General features: G+C 41.1%; 1 pseudogene; it reads left to right on the plus strand.

The window, feature by feature from the left end:
• The first annotated feature begins 3,101 nt into the window (after positions 1-3,101).
• On the plus strand, positions 3,102-4,442 carry LOC101609835 (annotated as a pseudogene).
• Positions 4,443-20,995: the final 16,553 nt, after the last annotated feature.

The following is a 20,995-nucleotide window of genomic DNA, read 5'->3' on the forward strand; positions in this document are numbered from 1 at the left end:
CTTTGGCTAATCATTATTGTGATTAATGTCCTTGATTAATCTACCAGCAATTTGAAGTCTCCTTTTTAATGTCACGTTAGCCTTCAGACTTCTGAAATGTCTCCAAATATGGATGAATGTAGGCAATTAGTTTGATTCAGTGTGGGGTGCCAGTTGGTGCTACCCCATGAGTGTATGCAACCTTTGCCATCCTGGCATTAAGATCTTTGTTTTACCTCTATCAATTTCCATTTATTTAAAAATACTTATTTTAATTATTTATATATTTGCAAGGAGAGAGAGAGAGAGAGAGAGAAGAGAAACAGAGCATGAGAGGGAATGGGCACACCAGGACATCTAGCCATGTGATGTAGGTTTTGCCACAAGGCAACTTATCAGCATCCTTTCTGTGTTCCTGGGCCATAAAGGGGGAAAAAAACATGTTCTGTGAAAATTTGCTATTAAGAATAACTGCACCTCTGACTTTACTCTCTGTTGGACAATCTGCTTTTCTTTTTCAGCCAGGAGCTGGACCTGAGGACATAAAATGACCCAGTGCATTCCACCCGGGTCCCATCTGAAACCACAGAGGAACTGGGGAAATGAACAAGAGCGCTGCTTTCTCAGTGAACCTGATTTCAGCACAAGAGTGACGAATATAGACATGGAGGACACTCAACACCTACCAAACCACAGATCTAGAGGCTCCTAAGAGCCCATCACTGAAGTAGACTTAAAATGCTCCCAGCATGGCTCAGGGAATTTTGCAGAAGAGGGGGTAGAAAGATTGTTAGAGCCACAAATTGGGATATTTTCCACAGAGACATTGCCTCCCCCCATAACTGACTTCTGCCCCATAATGCATGACCCACAATCCCCGTGGGGTTGTCCTGCATCCCCAGTGAGGAGGGCCTCTTCAGAAAAGGGGCAGGGAGGAGGGAAAGGATGGTACTATTATGCGTTGTTTACATACAAAATGTGTCCATATCTAATAAAAATAAAAACAATAAATGCACCTCAAGAACTCTACATGTGTGGACATTCATATACAGACATATGCCTCTAGACAAAGTGTGTCTGGAGCACATTGTGAGTACGTGAGCTTGAATATCCAGGACCCATGTAAGAAATAGACATGTAGTGTGCTTTTGTAATCCTAGTGTTCCTATGGCAAGATGTGAGATGGATAACTCTGAAACTTGCCAGCCAGCTAACTTGGGGAACCCACTATTAAGGAATGAGAGATCTCCCTCAAACAAAGATGTGGAATGGAAGAACTGATATGTGAAGTTTTCCTCTGATCTCCACATGAGTGCCACAAGGCACATGCATGTCCACACACACACAACCCCACACATGCACAGACATATGTGAATAAGCACAAACCCTTAAATATATGTGCAGACTGCTTACCTGATCTAGGGTAGCTCACTATAAACACATCATCATCTTTCACCAGAAATTCATCCCGAGCAAAGGACAAAGATTCCACACTGGAATGCCGAGAGTTCATCTTTATCCCCTCAAATAAGAAGTGATCTTCAGTCATCTTGACACGGTCTTACTTGCAAGGGAGTGTCCTAATCTATCAGGTCCAACTCCCCTTACTTGAATGCAATGGTCTCCGAAAGCTGGGGGAAGAGAATGACAAACACTCCAACTACTGAATCAAAGTGCAGCCTTTTACAGACCAGAAAGGGAGATAAGGTGAGTGGAACTTGGAAGCAATTCAGAACCTGAACCTACATATGGAGAAGCATTGAAAGTTAGAAAAGTTAGCCAGGTGTGGTGGCACACACCTTTAAGCCCAGCACTCAAGAGGCAGAGGAAGGAGGATCTCTGTGAGTAAGAGGCCATCCTGAGACTACAGAGTGAATTCCAGGTCAGCCTGAGCTAGAGTAAAACCCTACCTTGAAAAACAAATGAAACAAAACAAAACAAAAATAAAGAGAAAGAAATGAAAGAAAGAAAGAAAGAAAGAAAGAAAGAAAGAAAGAAAGAAAGAAAGAAAAGTTAGAAAAGTAAAACATCCATACCAGTAAACTAAAATGCTCCAAGGAAAAGTGCCAAAAGAAGGTGACTCAGCCTTCCTTAGAGGAAGAAGAAGAGGGTGATTGGCAAAAGGAATCCACAGAGTACCTAAAAAGGATAAAACCAATGTCAGTTCATTGATTCCCTTTCTCTCTCTTCAAGGGTCTTAGTCCCTTACTTGAAGGAAGGCCCTAAAATAGGATGTTTTTGATGCAGTGAGAGGAGACCTATGTCTAAGTAACTCACTGATTTCTTGGCTGGGAAATTTTTCTTGTAACTCTAGTCTTATGCTCTAGGAGAGCTAAAACTATGTGTGTGTGTGTGTGTGTTTAGAATAATAACTGGTCAAGTGCTGAAAATAAATGACTGATAAATGCTCAGCCCTAAACAAGACATGCACAGCCTCCTCCTCTGGGGCTCAGGAAACGCTGTGGAAGACAGGATAGAAATAATAAAATAAGATAATGATAAGATAAAAGGGGCTGGAGAGATGGCTCAGTCATTAAGGTACTTGCCTGCAGTGCTTGATGACATGGGTTTGATTCTCCAGTACCTACATAAAGTCAGATGCTAAAAGTGGTGCATGCATGGAGTTCGTCTGCAGTGGCTAGAGGCCTTGGTATACCCGTTCTCCCTCCCTCCTTTCCCACCTTCCCTCCCTCCCTCCCTCTCTCTTTCTCTCTCTCTCCTTGCAAATAAATAACTAAAGCAAAAAGTAAGAAATAATAAAATGAGAGCTGGAGGGAGGGGGAAATCACTGTGGATCTCTGGTATCCGTTGAACTCATGGACTCATACCAAATGCGGGTACCAGCTCAAGACCTGCCCATGATGGGGCCAGTCAACAAGGTATTCTGTTGTAAAAAAGAGGTAGGGTTGGGAAATCCCTCCCCTCACTAATGAGTTATGTCAGTTAAAGGTTGCTGGGGGGGAGTAATTCATTTCCATATCACAGCCAGCGATATGAAGAAGTACCATGAGAGTGAGAGGGATAATGGAGGGTAATATGGGGTAAATATGATCAAAATGTTCTATGCATGGGTTAAAATGTTTAAAAAAAAAACAGCATGTGAGCAGCAGGGCCGGTTCATCACCTTCGCGGTCGTGTGGTCCTACTATGTGCACATGGTGGAGCTGTGTGTGTTTACTATTTCTGGAAAGAACGAAAGTAGAAAGACCATTGCTTACCTTGTGGCTTTTCATCTGTTCTTTGTTATGTCTGCATAATCCTTTTGGATGACAATACTCACCTCTCCCACTACTCCCTCCAAAGAGTTCTATTTGTCCAATTCTGAAAAGGAATGTTATGAAAAGGAATTCAGCCAAGAAAGACAGCAAGAAATTTTGAGAAGAGCTGCAAGAAATTTCCCTATAAACACCACATCAGCTTCAAAAACCATCAGATACTGTGAAAGATGTCAATTGATTAAACCTGACCAGGCTCATCGTTGCTCAGCATGTGATATATGTATACTTCAGAAGGATCATCACTGTGCTTGGGAGAATAACTGTGTGGATTTTCTAATTACAAATTCTTCATGCCATTTTTGTTGTATTCCCTATTATGTTGCCTTTCCATGGCTACAACAGTTTTAGAGTACTTTATAAGATTTTTGACGAATGAACTGTTGCCCCGGCCAGCGGGGAGTTAAACAAGGACATGAGGGGAAAGTAACCTGGATGGGAGACAAGAGACACAAAGAAGGAGACCAAGTCTATATTCTGATCAAGGTCTCAGATTTATTCAGGCAAGCACAAGCTTATATACAGAAAATAAAACTTTCTAGACAGTGCCTACGTGCCTAAAGTCTGCTCCACAAATGCCTCTGTGTCTGAAGACTGTTTGCCAAGGCCATATGATAAGGTCTCTGTGCCCGAAGATCCAAAAACAGCTTCAGTTCTCATGGTCAAAGAGCAGCTACAGCTCCCAACAAACTGTCAGATACATGTGCAAATTTCCACATACGTTTTCTTTTCCTTGTGTCCGCAATGGTCTTCATCAGCATCCTCTCACTATTTAGCGACCACTGCTGGCTAGTTGGAAAAAATCGAACAACAGTAGAATCATTCCATGCACCTAAATTTTCTTATGGACCAGATGGAAATGGTTTCTCTTTTGGATATAGCAAAAATTGGAGGCAAGTCTTTGGGGATGAGAAGAAATATTGGCTACTTCTGGTATTTTCAAGCTTGGGTGATGGCTGCAGTTTTCCAATTCGCCTTGTGGGAATGGATCCAGAAGAGGCTTCTGTTGCAAACCATAGTGAATATACCAGAAGTATTGGCACAAATCAATATTTTCCTACCAAACCACTTAGTGAATCAAAGAATCGTTTGTTGAACAGTGAATCCCAGTGGCTGCAGAATGGAGCTGAAGAAGGTGTCATCAGCTCAGGGACAAATAACTGTGTCACGGTGACAATAGAAAACTGAGTACCATTTGTTCATAACTAACCATTTGATAAGAACAAGGTACATAACAACACCTTGTGGACTAATATTTTCAATTTTATTTGCAAGAAAATGATTGATGAATTGAAGTGCTTCAGATATAAGAGAAGACATATTTTTTAAAGGAAGCCTTTCTACAGTTTTCCTGATCCACAGGAGCACTACAGAGGAGGAAGTTGCCTTAAAGTGTCCACTTGTGCTTAATTGTACTTGGGACATTATACCATTATGAGATGCTATCATAGGCGCTATTGTCATATAACATAGCATACATATTTTTATAACACCTGAGTCACAATACAATAGTTGTTTACTAGCATCCATCTAAATTTTCACTCCAAAAACAGAAGTTAAAACTTATCTTGAGTGAAAGTATAACTATGGCAAATGATGGCTCAGATAGAATAATCTCCCAGGTTCATTACTTGTGTTATGTAAGAGGAATGAAACCAACAGCTATTTTGATTTATTTTTTATTTATTTGAGAGTGACGGACAGAGACAGAGAGAGAGAGAGAAAGAGGGAGAAATAGATAGATAGAGAGAGAGAGTGAGACAGAAAGAGAGAGAGACAGAGACAGAGAGAGAACGCCAGGGCCTCTAGCCACTGCAAATGAACTCCAGAGGCATGTGCCACCTTGTGCATCTGGCTTACATGGGTTCTGGGGAATCAAACCTACAAGTGGGGTCCTTAGGCTTCACAGGCAAGCACTTAACCACTAAGCCATCTCTCCAACCCCAACAACAGCTTTTTTTTAAATTAGATGTTTACTAATTTATAATTACTGTTTAACTTCTCAACATTTTTAATAAAGGCTTTTTATTATAAAAATTTAAAAGACACATATAAAAAGATGGGCCCAAAATTTAAAAAGAAAAGAAGCTGTGCTAATTTCAAATTCAGGACATTTGGGATCAAATAGATCAAAGTTTGCAGAAAAGTCAACTCAACCTAAAACCTAAGGAATTCCACCATCTTCAGGGACACACAGTCTCCCCTCTTTCAGAACAAACATAATCAAGTGAATTCACATCAATAATCTTAAATTTCCCACTAAGCCATTGAAAATGTAAAATTAAAGGGGTGACAAAAGATATGCTCAACTTAATATTTCTAAAATGTCATAATTTCTGCATATACAAGAAAGTACAATCATGGGAAAAGTAGAGGGGAATAGAATACATGTGGCACAAAATCCGAAAATGGAAACTACTTGGAGGGGGGAAGAAACCAGGCAGGAGGGATGTATGGAACATGGGGGAAGGGCAGTAGGGGAAAGGGACGGGTTAAAAGCAAGTGCAGGGCTGGAGAGATGGCTCAGCAGTTAAGGTGCTTCCCTGAAAAGCCTAACAACAAGAGCATCAATTCCTCAGTAGCTTTGTAAAGCCTGATTCACAAAACAGTGCATGCACATGGAGCCCATTTGTAGCTGCTAGAGACTCTAGCATGCTCATTCCCTCTGTCTCTCTTCTCTTTATCTCTCTTTTCTTAAAATAAATAAATATTCTTTAAAACTAAGCATAAAAACACATGTGTGGGCTGGAGAAATGGCTTAGTGGTTAAGGTGATAGCTTGCAAAGCCAAAGAACCCAGGTTTGATTTTGTCTTTTTTTTTTTTTTTTTGGTGCTGAGGACCAAACCCATGGCCTTGCACTTGCTAGGCAAGCGCTCATCCACTGAGCTAAATCCCCAACATCAGGTTTGATTCCCCAGGACCCATGTAAGCCAGATGCACAAGGTGGTGCATGTGTCTGAAGTTTGTTTTCAGTGACTAGAGGCCCTGGTGTGCCCATCCTCTTTCTCTCCTCTTAAATTAAAAAAAAAAAAAGATTCAAGAATTGAGCAAGACACAGAATAGACATAGTGAAAATACAGATTTATTAAAAGTAAAGGCAAAAACAGAATATTTAGCACAAAACAGGAGTGGACTTAAGAAACCATGTGGCTGGAGAGCCCCTTTTACTAGGTCCAAAGCTCTCTATGACCAAAGGAAAGATAAGAGTTCTCTGAAGAAATGTTCCTCTCTTGGCTGTTGTAGGCAATTGATTTTCTTTGTTTTCTAGAGGAGATTTGCACAATCCTTGCAGAAGTCTAGGGCCTTCCAACTGATGGACTTTCTTGATGGTGGTTCCCAAGGTTCTTTCTCATGGCACATACCTGTCAGAACCTATCTTCCTGCCACGTTGCCCTTTCACTGGAAGCTGTGGGGCAGTGGGTCTCATCTGTAAGTGCTTCCAAATAGCAAGACACTGCAGGCATGACCTACCAGGATTCATGCAGTGCTCACACCAGCTGATCCACTTGAGAAGGCAAGAAGGAAATTTTTTTTTTCAGGGCTGAGGACTGAATCCAGGGCCTTGTGCTTGCTAGGCAAGCACTCATCCACTTAGCTAAGTCCCCAACCCCTCACAAATTTTGTGAAATCTTGTGAAAGAGAGGCCCATCCAGGTACAAGAAGCCCACAGAGCACCAAACAGACAGGACCAAAGAAGAAACTCTCCAAGACACATTATATTTAAAACCCTTAACAATGAAAATAAAGAGAGAGTGTTAAAAGCAGCAAGAGAGAAGCAATTCCCAACATACAAAGGCAATTCCATTATAATAACTTCAGATTTCTCAATGGAAACCCTGAAAGCAAGAAGGAACTGGAATGGAACACTTCAAAGTCCGCTCTTCAACATAGTACTAGAAGTACTACCCCAAGCAACAAGACAAGAGAAAGAAATAAAAGGGATTCAAATTGGAAAGGAAGAAGTCTTATTAGCCCTGTTTGCAGGTGCTATGATCCTATATATAAGTGACCCAGAAGTCTCCATCCCAAAACTTCTAAAGGTGATAAATTCCTTCAGCAAAGTTGCAGGACACAAAATCAATGCACAAACATCAGTAGCGTTCCTATATGCAAAAGACAAATGTACAGAGAAAGAAATCAGTGAGACCATTACAATTTCAACAGCAACAAAAAATTAAATACCTTAAAATACCACTAACAAAGGATCTGAAAGAACTATATAATGAAAACATAAGACACTCAAGGAAGAAATGGAGGAGGACTTAAGAAGATGGGAGGACCTCCCATGTTCCTGGATAGGCAGAATTAATATTGTGAAAATGATAATTCTACCAAAGCAATATACATATTTAAGACAATATCAATATAAATACCAGCATCATTCTTCACTGAGACTGAAAAAATAATCTCAAAATTCATATGGAATGGCAGAAGGCTTCAGATATTCAAACATATCCTCAGAAAAAGAAACATTTCTGGTAGTATCACCATACCAGATCTAAAGCTATATTACAAAGCCATAGTGACAAAACAGCATGGTGCTGGAATAAAAACAGGAACATAAACCAATGGAACAGAACTAGAAACCCAGATTTTAGGGCAAACAACTATAGCCTCTTCATCTTTGACAAAGGTGCCAATAAAGTAGACTGGAGAAAAGGCAGCAGCATCAACAAATGGTGGTAGACAAATTGGATGACCATATGTAGAAAAATGAAATTAGACCCACTCATTTCTCCATATACAAAAATGAAGTCCAGATGGAATGAAGACCTCAATATAAGACCTGAAACTCTTCAACTACTGGAAGAAAAAATAGGAAGCACTCTCCATGATATAGATCTGGGAAAAGACTTCCTGAACAAAACCCTAATAGCCAAGAAAATTAAACACTCAGCCAATGGGATCTCATGAAGCTAAAAAGCTTTTGCACAGACCAACATACCATAAGCAGAGTTAGTAGATTACCCACTGGATGGAAGAAAATCTTTGCCAGCTATATCACTGACAGAAACCTAATATCTAGAATCTACAAAGAACTCAAACAGCTAAACAACAAAAATAATCAAACAACCCACTCCAAAAGTGGAACAGAGACTGGAACAGGGAGGTCTGTGAGGAAGAAATACAAATGGCTTAAGAAAATGTTCAACATCTATAACCATTAGGGAAATGCAAATTAAAACAACTATAAGATTACATTTTACCCCATGTTGCAGTCAGGTTTGCATTGCTGGGAAAAATCACCCAACCAAGATCAGCTTGTGGGAAAAGGGGGCTTTTTTGGCTTACAGGATTGAGGGGAAGTTTCATAATGGCAGGGGAAAACGATGGCATGAACAGAGGGTGACATAACCCCCTGGCCCACAAAAGGTGGACAACATGAGGAGGAGAGTGTGAAAAACACTGGCATTGGAAAACTGGCTATAACATTCATAAGCCTGCCCTCGATTGTACTGATGCTCCAGGAGACATTAATTTCCAATTCTCCATCAGCTGGAAACCTAATATTCATAACACCTAAGTTTATGGGAGACACCTGAATCAAACCACCACATTCCACCCCCATAGGCTGATAACCATACATGACTTAAAATGCAATGCATTTATCCAACTTTAAAAGTTCCCATAGTTTTTTTTTTTTAATTCATACATCCCCATAGTCCAAGGTCCTTTAACTGAGCCATAATACCAAAAAATAACCTCAAAACCCCATAAAGGCACAGAATAAACATTCACACTGCAAAATATAGCATTGGGCATAGCAAAGAAATATTCAACCAATACAAGACTTAAACATCAAACTCTCTAGCTCCAAGTCCAACAACTCTAGTCAGTGACAAATCTCCAAGTCTGATAATTCTAACCAGCAATAACTCTCTGGTATTCCAATTCTGCCCCTCCAGCTAGGCTACTCACATTCCTGGAAGATTTCACTGGGACTGGCAGATTTCCTTAGCAGGCGTCTCATGCTCCCTGCATCTCCACTGGATCTCCACTGCAATCCATGGTTCATCCTCATGGCTCCATGGGGTCTCCATGCAGGTATCCAGCAAACCTGCTTCAAACTACCCATGGCCATTTCCAAACCACAAGATTGTGTTGCAAACTCAATGACCCTCTCTTTCCTGCATTTCTTATACTCTATAATACCCGGTAGGGTGCCAATATGTTAATCCAGGGGGGAATAAAGCAGACTCTGAAGAACAGGACACTACTTGAGCACCCAGCCCCCTTCAAAAGAGTCTACATTCTTCCTGTTGCCCCAGCTCAGGTCAGCTGGCCCAATCTCAAAGGTTGTACTCTCTCAATTGCAGCTGAAAGGGCAGCAGTTCACTCAAAGAATTTTTTTCCTGTGCCATATCTCTTTGCTCACAGCAGTTAATTTCTATGCAAAGCAACCCTGCACAACTTCTCAGGACATGGGAATAAGAACAAGCTTCCCACACAAACTGCTAGCCCAGTCCAAGTAAAGCTCTTTCTCACCCTCATAAGCCAAACCTCACAGTTCATAGTTCTTATTGCATTCAGATCTTTCAACTCTGACCAGAATAGTCCATCAAGCTGTACTTACAGCACTATAAGGTATCTTTTAGGCCAAGGATTCAAATCCTTTCACATTCCTCTTGAAAAATCAGCTCCAAAAGGCCAAAACCACACAGTCAGGTGTCTAGCAGCAATCCCACTTCTCATACTTTACTGTTGCAGTGAGGTTCGCATTGCTGGTAGAAATCACCCAACCAAGAGCATCGTGTGGGAAAAAGAGGTTTATTTTGGCTTACAGGCTTGAGGGGAAGCTCCATGGTGGCAGGGAAACAATGGCATGAGCAGACAGTGGCCAACATATGGAGTTATGAATGGCAGGGAAGAGGGGACAGAAAAGGATAACATGATGGGAATATGACGTGTTTGCAGTATGTTTATATATTCTAGTACCCAATTAAAAAAAAAAAAAACTTTTGAAAATACCTGTCCTGGATTATTTCTCATTGGTTATGATTTATTGTCCTTAGGTAAAACTAACTAAACCAAAAGGTTTGTTCATTCAGAGAGTTCCCAAATTTGTCAAAAATTACCTCTGATAATGAAAATCATTCACAGTGTGGAGGTGAACATTATCAAAGTATGATGCATATGTATATAAATATGTCATAGAAGATGGCACCTTTAATCCTAGCACTCTGGAGGCAGAGGTAGAATTGCTGTGAGTTTGAGACTACATAGTGAATTCATAGTGGGCTAGAGTGAGACCTTACTTTGAAAAAGAAATACCAAGGTAACTATAATACTGGGAGGCATTTGGAAGAGGTATTATGATAAAAAAGAAAAATTATGCAAATACATTTCTAAAGTCTTAGATATTGATGGGATAAAGACCAAGTTTAAGTACAAAACAAGAAAGGTGGAAGCACATCACAAAAAAAAGCTATAAAATGGCAATGGTATTTATATAAAATGGTCAGCTTTACATTACATTATACAAATACAGATAAAAACTGCAAATAAAAACTACACTAGGAGGCTGGAGAGATGGCTTAGTGGTTAAGCACTTACCTGTGAAGCCTAAGGACCCCTGTTCGAGGCTTGATTCCCCAGGACCCACATTAGCCAGATGCACAAGGGTGTGCATGCATCTGGAGTTAATTTGCAGTGGCTGGAGGCCCTGGTGCACCCATTCTCTCTCTCTCTCTCCCTCTTTCTCTTTCTGTTTGTCCTTCTCAAATAAATAAGTAAAAATAAACCAAAAATGTATTAAAAATAAACTACACTAGGACTGGAGAGATGACTTAGTGGTTAAGGTGCTTGAGAGAAATCCGAATGGAGAGATGTTCTACCAAAAATCAGAGTAATGAGCAGGGTATGGTGGCACACACTTTTCATCCCAGCACTTGGGAGGGAGATGTAGAGGATCGCCATGAGTTCAAGGCCAACCTGAGACTACATATGAATTCCAGGTCAGCCTGGGCTAGAGTGAGACCCTTCCTTGAAAAACCAAATCAAAAAAAAAAAAAAAATCAGAGTACTTTCCAAAAGGGCTGAGATGATTTTTTTAGAAAGCTACTTTATTATTAAAGGAGATTAAATCCCCAAATACAATAGATGACCCTAAATGAAAAGAGGGGATTGATGTACTAGATAATACTGCAGTGTCAATACTTAAATGTCACATTCCTCATTTTAATTATAATAGTCTTTGTCATAAGTTAGCCTTTTGTGTATGCAGTTATTCTGTATAATTATGTGTTTTTGTCAGTCTAATAATACCACAAATCCAAGACAAACTTTCAAAAACTCAAGAACCAAATTTATTAACAGTGAAGTATGGGGCTGGAGAGAAGTCTTAGCAGTTAAGATATGTGAAGCCTGAGGACCCAGGTTCGAGTCCCAGGAACCCACATAAGCCAGATGCACAAAGTGACTCATGTGCACAGGGTGTGAAGGTGCACAGCGTGATGCACACGTCTGGAGTTCATTTGCAGTGGCTAAGCCCCTGGGGTGCCAATTCTCTCTCTCCCTCTCATAAGTAAATAAAAAAGTTAAAAATGCAGTCTAATAAACACCCAATCACTGCATTAATAACAGCAGGGATATATTTCATAGTGGCCAGTCCCTATTAACAATTGCTTCATCTCTCTCAGACTCACCAGAGCCTGAGGGCAAAGCCCACCACAATAAGATTATAAACAGATGCTTAACAGGTATCAAAGCTTCTTTAGTGGCTGTTCACTTCTCCCGAATTTCCAGGTCCCTACTCTGGCAAGCCCACTTTTGTCTCAGTCCTGCTGGACTGAGATGAGAGGGGACCCCTTTCCCACAGTGGCTCCCTACCTCCTCCTGTCTTCCACATGCCAGGAGCCCTCTGCGCTTTCTCCGCTTTTCTTCTGTTAATCTAATAAAGTCTCTTTAAGCCTTAAAAATTGCTTTAAAATATTTCTAAATGTGACACCTGAATAAAAGAAACAAAAATGGGCTGGAGAGATGGCTTAGTGGTTAAGCACTTGCCTGTGAAGCCTAAGGACTCCAGTTTGAGGCTCCATTCCCCAGGACCCACGTTAGCAAGATGCACAAGGGGGCGCATGCATGTGGAGTTGGTTTGCAGTTGCTGGAAGCCCTGGTGCACCCATTCTCCCTCTCTCTCTGCCTCTTTCTCTCTCTGTTGCTCTCAAATAAATAAATTAAATAAACAAACAAACAAAAATTTTTTAAAAATTTAAAAGAAACAAAATAAAAATATGCTATTATATAATCTGTACACGGTTAATCTGCACATGGGTTAGTGTTGAAATAAGAGGCTTATATTTAATTTCAAAGTACAGATATCTTTGATTATGGACAATTATAAGCTAGTTATTTGCCCAGTAATCCACAAGACAAAAAGACATCTCCCAAAACATCATACAGTCCCTTTAAAAATCATCATAATGAGGGCTGGAGAGATGGCTTAGCGGTTAAGCGCTTGCCTGTGAAGCCTAAGGACCCCGGTTCGAGGCTCGGTTCCCCAGGTCCCACGTTAGCCAGATGCACAAGGGGGCGCACGTGTCTGGGGTTCGTTTGCAGAGGCTGGAAGCCCTGGCATGCCCATTCTCTGTCTCTCCCTCTATTTGTCTTTCTCTCTGTGTCTGTCGCTCTCAAATAAATTTAAAAAAAAAATCATCATAATGACAAAGATTTCTCATCAAACAGTCAAAATACAAGGTATATGAGTGAATACACATTTCTATATTCGATGAAATAATTGCAGTTTTATTAAGCAATATTTCAAATCAGGGATGTATGATAATGCAGAAACAGAAGAAGTGGAACATGAAACAATAGAGTGCATGTTATGTACAATGGAGTCTTTATCAGGAATTAAGAAGAAAAATTGGAGCTGGACAAGTAGCTTAGCAATTAAAGGCACTTTCTTGAAAGCCTGCCGGTCTGGGTTCAATTCCCCAGCATCCACATAAAACCAGATGCATGAAGTGGTGCATACATCTGGAGGAGTTGGTTTGCAGGGGCAAGAGACCCTGGCACACCAATTCTCTCTCTCTCCCTTTCCTTTCAAACAAATAAATAACATACTAAAACAAAATGAAAGACTGGGCTGGCGATACAGCTCAGCAGCTAAGGCACTTGCCTGCCAAGATTAATCGACCCCAGTACAATTCCCCAGTACTTACACAAAGCCAGATGCAGAAAGTGGTGCATGTATCTGGAGACTTGCCTCAAACTCATGGTGATTCTCCTACCTCTGCCGCTCAAGTGTCACCCCCATGCCTGGACCTACAGACTTATTCTTAAAACATACATCCTGGATCACATCACTGATAGTCTTGATTGCCATGATTCCCAAATTTAAAATGGATAGTCCAGGTTCCAACTGCCTTCACTTGAATAAACCAGCTAACGGGTCCCTCAAAATTCTGTGGTTTCTTTGAACAAGGTAACTGGATGGTGTTACGTCTCTTGGATTCCTGATAATAGAAATGATCTGAAAGAGAAAGAAGCTTATGAAAAGGTAGTGCAAATATGTATCTCTGTCTCCTTTTTTAGCATTCCACATTTCCTCATATCCTGAACCAAACTTCTAATCCTTCAAGATGTAAGACTTGAAACCTAAAATTAAAAGACTTAAATAACCCAGAGGTCATTTATTTAAGCAGAGCTGGGATTATAAAACTGACATCATTGCTCTTAACTCATTACTCATACAATGCAGCCTCCCCCTTCCAGCCACCATTGCCTTAACTGTAAATAAAGAGTTATTGATTAAACTTGAGCAACTTTAATTAGCTAGAAATAGCTGTCATGTTTTACTACATTAAAAACATTCAAGAGCTGACGCCGGTGTTCACAAGATGAATTGCTGTGGTTCGTACGGCATGACTGCTGTGCACGTTGGCCAAGAGAGCACTGAGGTAGGTGCTGTGGATTTGGAAATTACCTTAGGTGCCCTGTTTGGTCAAAGAAGGAAATGTCCCCTGAGATTTCTTTTTTTTTTTTTTAATTTTTATTAGCATTTTCCATGATTATAAAAAAAATCCCGTGTTAATTCCCTCCCCCCCACTCTCTCCTTTGAAATTCCATTCTCCATCATATTACCTCCCCATAACAATCATTGTACTTACATATATACAATATCAACCTATTAAGTACCCTCCTCCCTTCCTTTCTCTTCCCTTTATGTCTCCTTTTTAACTTACTGGCCTCTGCTACTAAGTATTTTCATTCCCCTGAGATTTCTTAAAAGGAGCTTGCCTGCAATGCCTAATGATCTAGTTTCAACTCCTCAGTACCTAGGTAAAGCCAGATGTGCTAAGTGGTGCATGCATCTGGAGTTTGTTTGCAGTGGCTGGAGGCCCTGTGCACCCATATATTCTCTCCCCACCCCTTGTAAATACATACATACATAAATAAAATATTTTCTTTAAAAAAAGAGTAAATAGTACTAACACTAGCAGTGGAGGTAAAGCAGAGCTTGTGTGGAAGAAATGTATGGGTAGATGTGTAGTCATGAGACATGACCATGACAAAACTGTCTGCCAAACCTCAGATTCTCTCCATGGGGATCTGACAGAATGTTCAACAGTTTGGAAATGATCAATCATCCATTGTGTGACTGTGGGACACTGATGATCAAAGTTTTGCATGTTACATAACTATTACAAAGACCAGGTTTCTCACATTTTTTATTGAGATTACTTTTGTTTCTTTTAAATATGTCCATTTCAATATAGTATATTTATAATAAAGGCAATATATGACAAAATTATAAACAAAATGATACAAATTGGTGAAAAACTGAAAGTATTTCATCTAAAGTCAGGAATGGGGCTAGAGAGATAGCTTAGCGATTCAGGCACTTGCCTGAAAAGCCAAAGGACACAGGTTCAATCCCCCAATATCCATGTAAGCCAAATGCACAAGATAGTGCATGAATCTGGAGTTCGTTTTCTGTATCTGGGGGCCCTGGTATGCCCATTCTCTCTCTCTTTCTCAAATAAATAAGTAAAAGTTAGGAATGATAAAAGGGTTCCAATCTTTCTATTCTTACTCAATACAGTGCATGCATATGTAACCAGAGCAACAAGGCAAGAGAAAGAAATGAAAGAGATTCAAAAGGGAAAGAAGGAAGTCAAATTCTCCCAAAATTTAGTTGTAGAATATATTAAAGAGCTGAAGACTATCAGAAAACTCTAAGATCTTATCAGCATGCTGTATGGCTTTTCCTGGGGAGACATGAACTTATGTATATTCTTGGCAGATAGGGCACCAATAGCACACAAAAGAAATGATTCCAGGGGCCTAGAGAGATAGCTAAGTGGTTAGAGCACTTGCCTGCAAATCCTATGGACACAGATTCAATTTCCCAGTACCCACATAAAGCATTATGCACAGAGTGGTTCACACATCTAAAGTTTGTTTGCACCCATTCTTCTATTCTTCCCTCCCTCTCCAATCTCTGATTATAATAAATAAATAATAAAAATCCAATCAATCAATGGGCAAAGAGTTGTCAAACGCAGAAGCACTAAGGTCCAAAAAGCATGAGGTGGAAAAAGTTCAACATCTTTATCTAGCAAATCAGTAGCCTTTCTATATGCAAATGACAAAAATACAGAGAAAGAAACAAGGGACATAGCCCCATTTTTAATAGCAACAAAAAAATAAAATACCTTGGAATAACGTTAACCAAGGAAGTGAAAGATCTGTATGCTGGGACCACGCAATGGCTGCTAAGGAGCTGCTGGCCCCGCTGAACTTTTCCAGGACTGTGAGTAGCCTAGCTGGAGGGGCAGAATTGGAATGCCAGAGACTTGCTGGTTAGAATTATCAGACTTGGAGATTTGTCACTGGCTAGAGTTGTTTGACTTGAAGCTACAGAGTTTGATGTTTGCCCTCATTGTTTTAAATCTTGTATTGGTTGAATGTTTCTTTGCTATGCCCAATGCCATCTTTTGCAGTATGAATATTTATTCTGTGCTATTATGGGTTTTTTGAGGTTATTTTTGGTATTATGACTCCATTAAAAGACCTTGAATTATGGGGATGTTTGAACATCATTGCGATTGATAAAAACTATGGGGACTTTTAAAGTCAGGCTGAATGCATTGTATTTTACATCATGTATGGATATCAGTTTATGGGGCCAGGGGCGGAATGTGGTGTTTTGACTCAGGTGTCCCCCATAAACTTAAGTGTTCTGAATGCTAGGTTCCCAGCTGATGGATATTTGGGAATTAATGCCTCCTGGTGGGAGTGTATTGTTGAGGTGGACTTATGGGTGTTATAGCCAGTTTCTCTTTGCCAGTGTTTGACACACTCTCCTGTTGCTATGGTCCACCTTAAGTTGGCCAGGGGGTGATATTCACCCTCTGCTCATGCCATCATTTCCTCCTGCCATTGTGGAGCTTCCCCTCAAGCCTGTAAGCCAAAATAAATCTCTTTTTTTCCAGAAGCTGCTCTTGGTTGGCTGGTTTCTACCAGCAATGTGAACTGGACTGTAACAAACAGGTACCAGCACAAGGGTGAAGGAGCTCAACACAGAGGACAATCAACTCCTACCAAATCAGATATCCAGAGACACAGTGGCCCCCAACACCTCATCACTGAAGCAGACTGAAAATGAACCCAACATGGCTCACGGAAGTTTTGAGGAACAGGGGGTTGAAAGAATGTCAGAGCCACACGTTGGGTAATGATACGCAGAGACATTTCTCCTACCCATAACTGTGGGCTAACTCCGCAATGCATGACCCATATACCTCAACAAGGAGGTGCCAGGGGGAGGGGGCAGGACATGGACGAGCCTAACAATGGTGCCAACTTGACTGTATTCACTGAGCACAAAATTAATTAATAAAAAAAATGCTGGGTGTGGTGATGCACACCTGAAATCCCAGCACTCAGGAGGCAGAGGTAGGGGATCACAGAGAGTTCAAGGCCACTCTGAGACTACATAGTGAACCCCAGATCAGCCTGGACTACAGCGAGACCCTACCTCAACCCCCCCCAATTAATTAATTAAAAATAAAATAAACAAATTTAACCTTGATCAAACTCTCCTGGCAGCAGAATGCACCCAGCCCTTATGTCAGTAGTTCTGTTCCAACAAAGTCCATTGCAGTCATTCCATCCCCCTAGAAAATTCATAAGCAAAGTCTCTAAAAATAATTTTCTCTGCACATAGAATTTAAAAAAAATTTGTGAGGGCTGGAGAGATGGCTTAGCGGTTAAGCGCTTGCCTGTGAAGCCTAAGGACTCCGGTTCGAGGCTCGATTCTCCAGGACCCACATTAGCCAGATGCACAAGGGGGCGCATGCGTCTGGAGTTCGTTTGCAGTGGCTGGAGGCCCTTGTGAGCCCATTCTCTCTCTCTGTCTCTCTATCTGCCTCTTTCTCTCTGTCACTCATAAACAAACAAACAAACAAACAAACAAACAAACAAATATATCTTGTATGAGAGAGAGAAAGGGAGAGAATGGGCACACTAGGGCTTCCAGCCACTGAAGTCAAACTCCAAATGCATGTGTCATCTTGTGCACGTGAGTGACCTTGTGCATCTGGCTTGTGTGAGATCTGGAGAGTTGAACAAGGAGCCCTAGGCTTCACAGGCAAACACCTTGACAGCTAAGCCACCTCTCCAGCCCTTCACTTAGCATTTTTAAACTCTCATCAGAATAGTCCATAAAACTTGGTTTACCTCTTCAGGAGGTGTCTTTATTTGCAAGTACCAAATCCACGCTCATTCCTCCAAAACAAAAGTTCCAAAAAACCATAATCCGCAAGGTCATATTCATCTCAGAAAGCCCCACTCTTGGTACCAGTTTTCGTGTAGTCAGCCCATATTGTTGGGATGAACCTCCAGACCACAAACAGCTATGGAAAGAAGGGATTTATTGAAGCTTACCTGGAGTTCGTTTGCAGAGGCTGGAAGCCCTGGCGCGCCCATTCTCTCTCTCTCTCCCTCTATCTGTCTTTCTCTCTGTGTCTGTCGCTCTTAAATTAAAAAAAAAAAACAATTCTTTTAAAAAAAAATACCACGATGGCAAATATTGCATACATGCATGGGGTAGCACCTACTGGTACCCCCACACTAAATCAAACTTATTGCCTACATTCATCCAGAGTTGGAGAAATTTCAGAAGTCTGAAGGATAAAGTGACATTCAGAAGGAGACCTCAAATTGCCTATCAAGATAATGATTAACCAATGGACCAGGTCCACTTGGCTCAATCCACAGTTGCTGACCCAGTGTACACAAGCAGAGGTGATTAAGAGAAGCTTCTAGAACTCCTCTAGAACTCTAGTGCTGCCTGGTGAGTCAATAACAGAATGAAGGGAGAATAGAGATTGATAGCAACATGCTCATGATTTGGAAGATGGTGGGCTTTCACCATAAGTTTCTATATTGCCTAGTGCCCTCAGGTGCACTCCTTACATAAGAATTTAGGGGAAGCATTTTTTATCTGTAGCCTGTTGGGCACTGGAATGGCCATCGGTTCTGATTCAATCACTTCCACTCACCTCTTTGTATGTTATCTTAAGGCTACCTGTAAATCTAAACAAAGTTGCTATCACTGTAGCCACTGTGGACATTAATATGAAGAGACATCAAATAAGCTAACTATAGAACTACTGTATGGTCCAGCTTTACTGCTCCTTGATACTGACCCAAAAGAATTCAAGTCAGGGATGGAGAGATGGCTTAATGGTTAAGCGCTTGCCTGTGAAGCCTAAGGACCCCAGTTCAAGGCTCGGTTCCCCAGGTCCCACATTAGCCAGATGCACAAGGGGGCGCACGTGTCCGGAGTTCGTTTGCAGAGGCTGGAAGCCCTGGCGCGCCCATTCTCTCTCTCTCCCTTTATCTGTCTTTCTCTCTGTCTGTTGCTCTCAAATTAAAAAAAAAAAAAAAGAATTTAAGTCAGTATACAACAGACATTTGCACACATCCATAGAATCAGCCACAGAGGCAATGAAAAAGGAAATGTGGTGTGTATGTATAGTAGGTATTATTCATCCATGAAGAATGATATGAAGTTTTTTTAAGGAAAATACATGGAACTATACATAACAGAGGCCCTACAAGAGGGCCTACTCCTATTAAATTCTCTCTAAAATAGTAATGGTTATCCCATTTATCTGATACTGACTTCACTCTCTGTTGGAGAATTTGCTTCTCTTTTTCAGATGGATGCAGAACCTGAGGAGAGAATCAGCCCATACACCTCACCAGAGCCCCAGCTGAAACTATAGTGAAATTGGGGAAAAGAGCAAGAGTGCTGCTTTCTTGGTTCACCTGGTACCAGCACAAGCCTGAAGGAGATAGACACAGAGAACAATCAACTCCTACCAAACCAGATATCCAGAGACACAGAGGCTCCCAGGACCTCATCACTGAAGCAGACCTAAAATGAACCCATCATAGCTCAGGGAAATTTGTCAAGAGGGGGCGGAAAGATTGTTAGAGCTACATGTTGGGACAATATGCACAGAGACATTGCCTTTTACCCATGACTGATGGCTAACTGCACAATGCCTGACCCACATTCCCCAACAAAGGAGGACAGGGAGGAGACTAAAGATGGTATCAACATGGCTGTATACACACTGTGTATATAACTAATAAAAAAGAAATATTGACCTTATTGAATCTGTTTGACCCATAGACTAGATATAAGAACCTCCAACATGGTTTCAGCATCACATTGACTTTCTAAATGTGTATTTTAAATATTTTATTTATTTATTTGAGAGAGAGAAGGAGGGAAGAGGAGGGAAAGAAAGAGGCAGACAGAGATAGAGATATGTGTGTGTGAGAGAGAGACAGGAAGAGGGAGCTACTTTTCTGATTGCTGAAATTATATACCTAGAAAAAGCAACTTAAGAAATAGTGACATACTCTCCTGTTGCTGTTGTCCACCTAATGTTGGTCAGGAGGTAATGTCCACCCTCTGCTTATGCTGTTGGTTTCCACTGCCATCATGGAGCTTCCCCTCAAGCCTGCAAGCCAAAATAAACCTTTTTTCCCACAAGCTACTCTTGGTTGGGTGATTTCTGCCAGCAATGTGAACTTGACTGCAACAGTAATGTTGGCACCAACAGTGACATTGCTGCTAGACACCTGACAGTGTGGCTTTGGCCTTTTGGAGCTGATTTTTAAGAGGAATGTGGAAGGATTTGAATCCTTGGCCTAAGAGAGACACGTTGCAGAATGGTAATTACAGCTTGATGAACTATTCTGGACAGAGCTGAAAGACCTGAATACTGTAAGAACTATGGACTGTGAGGATGGGCTTAGAGGGTGAGAAAGAGCTGTGCTCGGACTGGGATAGAAGCAGTTTTGTGTGAGAGGCTGGCTGTCATGCCCATGTCTGGAGAACTTGTGCAGGGTTATTTTGTGTAGAAATGGACTGGTGTGAGCAGAGGGATATGACACAGAAAAAAAAATGAAATTTTTGGGCTGAAACTTCTGTCTGTTGAGCTGCAATTGAGAGATTGCAACCTTTGAGATTGGGCCAGCTGGCCTGCACTGGGGCAACAAGAAGAATGTAGATTCTTTGGAAGGGGCCTGAGTGCTGAAGGAGTGTACTGTTCCTCAAAGTCTGCTTTATTGCCCCCCTGGATTAACAAATTGGCACCCTACCTGGTATTATGGAGTATAAGAAATGAAGGAGAGAGAGGGTCATTGAATTTGCAACACAGTCTTGTTTTTTTTTTTGGAAATGGCCATGAGCATTGTGAAGCAGGTTCGCTGG

This window comes from Jaculus jaculus, chromosome 14 (assembly GCF_020740685.1).
Source record: "Jaculus jaculus isolate mJacJac1 chromosome 14, mJacJac1.mat.Y.cur, whole genome shotgun sequence".
Taxonomy (NCBI): Eukaryota; Metazoa; Chordata; class Mammalia; order Rodentia; family Dipodidae; genus Jaculus; species Jaculus jaculus.